The sequence below is a fragment of the Neospora caninum genome, chromosome XII (assembly GCF_000208865.1).
Source record: "Neospora caninum Liverpool complete genome, chromosome XII".
Lineage (NCBI taxonomy): Eukaryota > Apicomplexa > Conoidasida > Eucoccidiorida > Sarcocystidae > Neospora > Neospora caninum.
This window is the reverse complement of record NC_018398.1, coordinates 2,711,942-2,721,227: the sequence shown is the minus strand read 5'-3', so window position 1 is coordinate 2,721,227 and position 9,286 is coordinate 2,711,942.

Genomic DNA, 9,286 nt, shown 5'->3' with positions numbered 1-9,286 from the left:
GGAAAGACTTGATGAACCTGATGACTCGGAATCCGGCTGCAGCTTTGTCTGTGGATTTCGTGGCGTCATCAAACACCGTTTGTTACCTTTGCTTCTACTTACGACAAGGACGTTTGAGATTCTGCTTGCTTATGCGAACGTTGAAGGAGGCATAGCGTTAACTCGCGCAGCATCACAGGACATCATAGATGCTTGAGGGGGGGGGCGAAGAAATCTACAGGGTGCCCATACGACTTTTACGTCACGGCATGGAGTCTCTGTTTATAGCTTGGCTCATTGGAGGACTGAGAGTTTGTTCAAAAAGGTGGTCCGGTGTTCGCGGACAAAGATCCGATGACTGCTGGTACCGTCCTCTTGAATGTAGAGGAACCGAGCTAGATGCTCCATTGCGTGGGTGTTCACCTTTCTCGCCATTTCCTCATGAAAGTCTCAGGCTGTTTTTCTCGTCCTTGCAAACGCGTCAACGCGACGTCCATCGCTGTGTCAGACCTTTATTACGGTCTTGGAGTCTTTTAGCAATCGAAAAAGCGCGACAGATGACATTTGGAAAACGTCTCGGGTACTTGTAAGTTAGACTTTCTTGTTCGCCTCGCACATCCGTGATACGCGCGTCCACGTTTTTCTCCATACGTGGCGGAGAAGTTGTTCATTTTGCCTCGAACAACACTTCATCGCTTGTTACCGAGTAACATGCCAGAGCTCCCGTCCAGCTGTGATCAGCCATCCACACCACGGAAGAGCGACCAACGCGTCTCGATCGCCACGTCAGGGCGCCCCCGACGCAACTGTAAATGCTCGCGTGTGGACACTCTTGCGCATACAATTTCCCGACGCGGACGTGAGTGAAGAATTGCCTTCGCCAGCTGCTCGTTTTTGAGCCGCTGTTTCTTGTCCTCGGCAGCTTTGACAGAAATTGTACTGGCCAAGCCCCGTTGAAGCTTTCGTTGGTGTGCCGAAGAGTGTGGAGCCGGCTCAGGGGTTGATCGCCCAGATCGTGCTGTACCCAGACATCATAGTCGTTATTTTGTCGATGCCCCAATATTAAAAACCTTTCTCACCATACCGAAGAACGGAGTCAGGTAGATCTGGTAGGCGAGCGCCAGGAAGGCACCAGCAACGGTGAAGCGACTCGACGCTAGTCGTCACCAGCCGCCAGTGGCCGCCTGGTTCACTGCCTTCTTCGATGTCGCCTTTTTGGCCTCTTCAAGATCGCCTCGGTGAGAGCAATCCATTTACCGTCGTTGGACGCTCGTCGTTATGATTTTTTGGGAAGGTGCGCAGTGACGAAGGAAGGACAGCTTGCAACCGGGTGGTATATATGTGACTTAAACGTAGGCATCGCTTAGTCACCAACGAGTGACATATTTGAATCAAGGGAACTTTTACGTCTTTCCGACTATCCAGCTTTTTTTGCTATCCCTCCCTGATAAGAAGCAAGTTTGTTGGCTGTGGTTGGTCGGCCATGGCTGGTTGAAGGTTCTGGGTGTTGCCCGGAGACCATTGGGTAGCAACGCAGAAAGGGTGTTTCATTGAACATTTTCGACACTTACGGGTGAGCTCCCCTTCACGGTTCAGTACCTGCTAGTTATCACCAGGTACACCTTTCGTTGATCTTTCCGTGGCTTCGATTACTGTTGGGGATTACCGTCGCCGATTGCACAATCGTTCAGCGTACTGCCGCGTGCGGCACGTTTTCTCGATCGGAATGAGACTGGCCAGCCCTGTTAGACGACGAGCCGTTTTCGATTGGACTTCCGTCGAGTGTCTCCCACTCTCATTGCGGATCAGCGGCCAAAAACACAGCGGAATCAGTCATTGCAGCAAATCTCTTTCAGGTACGATCGACGGCGTGCGCTGCCGCTTTTTCCTCATCATGTGTGCTTCGCTCGTGGTGTGCGGTCGCCGTTGACCATCTTACCAACAACGTCCACAGTTACACTCGCCGACCTTATTATGTTTTAGTTGACCAGCGGTTTTTCTTCGAGGTGACCTCTATGTTCTTAGTGTCGGCCTTGTACGGAAAAATTTCCTCGAACCAATCTATATTGGGGGTTCAAAAGTCGTTTTCCCAAGAACGTTTTTCGTCGAGCCGATCGGGCTCCAGGGCATATTTAATTCATAAGAGGTACAGAGCGTGTGCCGGCGATAACTCTGGATTCCAGTATTCATATACGGAGTAAACTGCAGAACTCTAAATAGGTTTCCTTTCCAACTAATACAAAAACCGGCGTGTCATTCAGTGCGTGGGGTGGGTCCTGGCCGCGTGTGATTCATCTGTACAGGTATCTGACAGCATATTATCTGTACCTTCAGTAGATTGCTGAGAGCCTTTTCCGGATCAGCACAATATAGGTAGAAACAGATACCCACTCCGAGATGTTAAAAGCGCCGTTGGGGGGTTGATGACATATTTTTCCACATATGGATGAGTATTCTCAAAAACTGTGCAGCTATGCTTTTACACGTTTATGGATACACGTGCACCAGCAGGCATACGTATATTCTTCCTCAGTCAGTTTGGACAGTTCACAATTTCCACAGGCATCCACTTTCACAGTTTCTAGGGGCAATTTAACCACCAGCTTTTTCGCCTGTTCAATATGTGACACTTGCGTTCACAGGAAATGGCGACAGAAGAGTGTGGCAGCTGTCATTTCGGCGGAGTCATCGGTATCGGAGATGCTGCCTTTGAATGTCCGAAACTCTCGTCTGACGTGGCCATCATTTCACAGGAAGCTGGCGACGTGCGTTTGTCAGGTTCCCCTGGAGGTTCGCGTAGCCCGGAACGGTCATCCACTGCTGACTCGGGGTCGCCGGAGTCAGTAGCGCCGTCCCGATCGCTGTCGATGGCCCTACAGTTCATGCCTCAGTTGTTTTTTACAGGAGACCGGAATACGCGGGCCATCGGAGAGATTGCCCGTGCGACTGAAATTAGTGACGTCGGCGACGGACAGAATACGACTCGGCATGTTAAGGAAACCCTGTTTCTAGGCCTCTCCAAAGGCGGGGAAGCTCACAGTTCTAGCTCACCTGAGGGAGACTTAACTGAAACGCCGGACGGAGCCGACCAGGACGCATTTTCTGACACTGAAGAAAGCATCAATGCTACGCAGAGGCGCGAAGGAGACACAACAACATCACCAGGTGGACAGAGAAAAAGTGCAAATGGTGAAAAATCGTCTCCCGGTTCGGGCAGTGTTGCCTTCTGTTCAGCTAGAGAGTCCCCGTGCTACAACGAAACCGCGTCTTCGCGCTTTGAGTGCAAGCAAGCTCTAGGGCTCCCTTCGGGTCTCAGGACCAAGGGAGCTACATCAACGAGACAGAGGGAAAATGTCAAAATCGGGTCGCTAGATGAGGGTTGCTCCCGCGAAGGTCAGAGCAAAGCTGAAGCACTCGGTGAGAGCGAGGCAAATATGCCGGACCTGGACCACGAGTCGTTGGAACTCGTCTCAGCATTGTTCGAATACGTATATCGTGGTATGGAGTTGTCATCGGCTCCCCTCCAGGAACAACGCCACTCCTGTGGTTTAGGTGGAGAGGAATCAACGAATACGCCTGATGTAACTCAGAAAGACGGTGCAACGGGAGAGGGGGTGCTGGAAGGCAGATCCCGATGTTCTCTGCCGTCGAAGCTCTCTGTTCCACTGCCAGGATCAGATCACTTCGCATCAGCTTCTGCTTTGTCCGGGGCGCTCTTCTTTTTGGGGTCCGCTAGTTGCAAGAGTGGCGACAATGTGTTCCCGATCATACGGCAGGCATCAGCTGCGCAAGCGAATGGGATCCATTCGGGTGAGCAGGCCAGATTATCTGGCTCCGCACAAGAAGGGTTTCTCAGATCTGCTACAGTTCCGATTTCTTCGACATCCTCTTTTTGTGAGACGGAACCTTGCGTAGATTCATCGTCATCTGACCTCCTTGCTTGTATTACGCCTCCCACTACTGGCCCATTGGTGTATGAATGTGGATCACCGACAAGCTCTTCAGCGAATGCGCCTCTTTATTTTCTGCCTTCAGATACGGGAAGAATCCCACGCTGCGGGTTGCACGAGGCAGTGACTCAAGAAACAGATCTGGCTACAAGAAGCGAAGTAACACGAAGTGTGTCAAAGAGAGAAGCACCGCAAACGGAGAGCGTGGATGTTAGAGAAGGTCGAATACGCGAGCGTGGCGAAGATTGCAGTGAAGGAGGGACCAAACAACAAGAAAGTGTGCTGCCGATAGAAGCACTCCTGCTCCGTCTCCCCTGTAATCCATCCAGTTGCCCCACTTGCCTCCGGGCCGTGGAAAAGGGCGACACTACGATTGACATCGTACTGAACAGGTTGACAGACCTCCATACCCACCTCTCGTTGACCATGGATCTCCTTCTGCGGCAGCAACTGTGTCAGCAGCAGATGGCTATTTGGCTCGGTGACCTGCAGCGGCAGCACCAGAGGTTGAGCGAAGACAGTATCTGCACTGGTAACACTGAAGTGCGGAAGGATACACGGTTGGCCGCTGAGGAGAACACGAACGTCGAGTATGGACAGAGACCGATGGCGAACATACTCTTGCAGCAGCATAAACTCTTTCTAAATGTGAGTTTTTTCTTTCTTCTTGCGGAACAGCATGTAACTGTGCAGTCAACCTGTCTTGCTACGTAAAAGACGCCATCTATCTTGCTATAATGTCCGTTTCTTTCCACAATCAGGGTCTGTCCGAGATTCACGGCCGAAGGCAACATGGATGCCAAACCAGTGACGGCCAGGCTCAGACGGCGTGGAACCACACCTTTTCGAAAAGTAGAGAGGGGAGGCATGAAGAGGCAAGCCTTTTGCCGACTGGACGACTGGCAACGGGAGGCAGATCGTTTTCGGTTACGGATCCAGCTTCAGCTCGGCCCGCCCACACGCCTTCCATTTCTTTTGCCCAAAGTAGAAGCATCGAACATGACAACCGTCGAGGAGGGGTGAGTTCGTATTGCGGACTCGCGGAGATGAAGGATGACTATCGACTGGGCTCGGAAGCCATCCGCCAGCGGTCGCCTCTTGCTGTGCTCCTATAGAATGCTTGCAGTTCGTGGAGGGAAGATAAGTTTCTGAGCTTTCTGTTTGTTAAAAGGAAAACCAAGGATGATGCAGTGCCACGCGGTCTCATGCCCTATCTACACACGTCATCCGACCTGTGGTCCTTTATGACCGGATACTGCAGGAAATCCAGGAAGCGCAAGCCGAGCAGCTTACGAAAGATCGACGGCAATTGCCCGTTTCAGTGGAATCGAAACGACTCCCAGATGATTCTTCACAGTTATTCTGGTTGCCACGGCAAGGTACAAAAAAGAACCGGCTGGGCACACAGACACCATCTAGTTGTAGGCAGGGGAAGGAGATGCTGAGTTCCCTTTTAGCATTAGAAATACTACCGCTCCGTCTGTTTCTCCTTGATGTCAGCAGTTTCAGTTAAAAAACGCAGCAGCGCGATATTGTTGTTGCTGCCTCAGTTGACAGAGAGATTTCTTCATGCTTCGCGGGTTGGGTGGCGATTGGCTGTTTTACTGCCGTCGCTACGAACCGTCGTCGTTTTCTACTTCACATTTGTTTTCCAGGAACGGGTCTCCGGCGGCCTCCCCTGCCCCGTAGATTTCCTCCTTCAAAAGCAGAGGGGCGCGAAATAACCCTTCAAAGCTCTATTGTACCAGGTGGATCAGGCATCTCAACCTCTGTGTATTCTCGGGGTAGCAACGTGCGTCATGAAGAGGATCCGTATCCGCACAGGTAGGCATCTGTGGCTGAATGGAGGATGGTGATTATTAGTCAAGGGTCGAGAGCAGGAGTATAGCTGTGGGAGACAAGAGTTCCTGTACGCCACGTTTTGGGCTGTTTTTCTTCTGGACAACTGCTGTACGGTATTTACCTCGTACCTGGCATGCTCGCATTCATGTGGAAAGGCGATCTAGCCTCGAGGCCTAGTTACGCTTGGTGCTTGGCCACTTGGCCCCTGTTTTGCTTTTTTCTTGGCAGCGTGATGATTCAGTTGATTCAGCCGCTTCCGACAGGTATCAAGCTAGAGATGAAGGCACATCGGCCCACGTCATCAACTCCCACAAACGTGGCTGGGGACACATCGGAGCAGCCGGTACTGCGAGAGTATGCACTGCGCGTTTCACTCACCAGGCATGATACGAAATACATTTCTTTCCATTCCCTCCGAGGAATCCTTCCAGCGTACAACGAGGCTGTCCGGTTGCGCAACAAATTTGCTGGACTGCCCTTTCGCCTCCCAGCTTTGACATTTGAGGTACGTCCAGTTGTGGCGTGAAAATGTGGCTGCAGGCCTCACGGATGGTTCATGGAAACGGATTGTGTTTGAGCTTCCCATGTGATTGTGCAGGGCAGCCAGAACTCTGATCTGCCTTCATCGACAGCAGCAGCGAATCGAAGCACCTCTTGGTGTCTTGGCGTGTGTGCATTCCACGATGGCAGTCGCAGAGGTTTGGGGCTTACTCTTTTAGGAATGTTTCCCTTTCCCTCACTTGTCGCTTGCCGGGTCCCCGCTTCGTCTCCTTGTTTTCGCTCAGGAACTAGAGAAGCGAAAGGCGGCGTTGGATCAGAGGATTCCCCTTTCGGGACACGGGCCTCGGGAGGCCTTCATGACGGTCCAGCAGCGCATGACGTATTACAGACAGGTGGGACGAAGACTACCGTCTGCCTTTCGCACCGCAGGCGTGTCAGATACAGGAGAAGCTGACAGCGGCTTCCTCGGTGACAGGGACAAAGATAGCCGATGCTCTCGCCCCCGACAGTGTGGCAACAGAACGGCTGGAACGGGGAGTCCTATTAACTCGTGTAAATGCCCCGCCACGCCGAGGCGCGTGGATGAGGAACCAGATTCAGAGATGCTCGATGGATGCAAATCAGCGACCAGACAGAAGACCACTGATTACCGAGACGTTTTCTCTCGTGGGCACTATGCGTCGTCAGATGATAATGGCGGGCCACAACGCAGTGTACAGGGCGACGCTAGACGAATTCCATGGAATACCTCAGAGAACGCTAGGAGTCATGATGAGACTGTCCGTTCGCCGTTTTGGGGAAAGGCTTCTGCAGCTGCAGTGAGAACATCAGCAAGTATAGAGCGCCTATGTGCGAATTCAGAACATGCTGGAGAGGCGCAGCGGAATCCTATTACACCTCCTCTGGCGAGTTTGCAAGAAGTTGCAGCGGTAGCTGGAATGCGGCGAGTCACCGGCGGCACTCGACGTCGAACAATGTCAGCTACCGACAACACTTCCTGTCGGCAACGTACGAATGAACCAAGCAAACAAAACAATTTGACACCGGCGTCCCCTCCACTCCGTTCACAGGTTTCTGTAACGGACGAGGGCGAGGTAGAAACGAGACTGAACAGTCAGGTTCAGGTGGAAGGAGTTGCAGCTTTAGGCAGACCTTCCAGCAAACAGAAAGATGTACCCTCTGAAACGCAGCACCGCCAAGAAAATCAAGATAGCGAAGCTTCATCACATTCAGGAAGGTCTGACGGATCATCAAAGGGAGGCGTATCTGAGACAGTTGGCCGGCCTGGCTGTTGCACAGCGTCAGGAAGCCCAAATTATGCTGCACGCGTCGGATCACAAGCTGCCCCGGCGCCACTTGGCTCCGTGTCGGATCGAGGGACCCCCGCAGTTAAACGTCGGTTTGAGAGTCCCTCGTGGATGCAGGCCGAAATCAACGGCTCTCTTGGTTCCACATCCTGTGATCTGGCAAGCACCTCCGTGTCGAGCAGTGCGTGCAGTAGCAAGGAAACAGCTGGCGGATCGGAGGCGAGCCGAAACCACGCAACGGCCGAGCCAGCTATACCAAAGCTATTACATCGAGTTGGTGTCGATTTCGTATCGAAGCTTGGTCACGGGGGGAAGAAGAGGAGACGGACATGGGACGAGGAGGGAAAGAGGGCGGTGGCTGATTGCTCTGACTGAGGCTGGGATGAGTTGTCGTGATGACGAAATCGAAAGTGTGTCGAAGGGTTACATGGTGTGGTGGAAGAGACAAGATTCGAGCATCTCGTGGACTGTCCTGTTCAGGTTGTAAATACAGAAATATATCAACCTGCAACAATGTGTAGATTTCGCACCACCTGAACCTTGTTGCGCTTCAGGAGGTAGACAGGCGAGATAAAGGCCACCGTTGTTGAGTTGGTCTTGCGTAGAAAGACGAATGCAACAGCGTCAAGTCAACGGAACACGTGAAGTGTTTTTGTTGTGTATTACAGCGGTGCCGCTGTGCCGTGTTGCTTTTGGTCAGTGCAACGGTGATGTGACGAGGAAGAGAGAGAGACGAAAGGTTTTATTTCGGCGCTGGCCTTGCCTGTGCCCCGCGTGGTTCTTCTCTTTCCAACAGTCAACAAAAGTCCTGTTCCGTCAGACGTTTCCCTTGTCTCGTGTGGCGACTCTACGCTGCGTAATTCGTCAGGAGGGGACTATGTGAGACTGTCACTCACTGGAAGGAGTGAACTCGCTCAAAGGACAACGACGAGTTGGCATTGTCACCCCCAGGCACGCTGCCGGTCGCAGCCAACCGACTGCTCACCCGACGCTGCAGCGGTTTTCCTCCTCCCGAGAGAATGAACTAGAATGTGCATGTACCTTAACGCGCTTACTGCACCATAACTCGTAGGAGTCACATATCTTGTTTCTGGCAGAGAGGTGTAGCACCAATCAATGTCGCAGCAATGCAGCCCTGGGGAATTTTCGTTCTACTGCAAGTCTCATTGTTCCCTGCAGCGGTTGATGAGAACAATATGTTGACCGCTCGTAACTTAGGGTTCGTTCCTGTAGCTTCAAGTTTATATGTAAAGTGTTGCTGAGGAGCGGTGCTCCTATACGTTTTTCACTGGTACAATAGAATAAAACGGATAGGGGCAGCCAGGTGTAGGAGATCCAACGAAAAGCGGAATGCCACTTTAACTTCTTGAACGATAAATTTGTGCATTAAGGAACCAAGGTTCCTTAATGCCGGCCACCTGAACGTTCCTTGTGAGCTCCTTGTGACAGTTGTAGAGAGGGTGTCGTTGTGGACGCGTGTGATCTACATGCTGCTCTAGAGTAATAATTTTCAGCATCCAGAGCGTAGCGAGCATTCTTCCACGGTGGCATTTACGATCGAGGACGGAACTTTCTTTTGCTTGGGCTCAGCTTCTAAAGTAAGCACAGACACATCTATAGACCATCACGTGATGGTATAGCTTGCTGGTACTTCAGATTGGTAGTTAATGAGGAATATATTTGGAGCCGTGCGGGTGCATGGCGTGG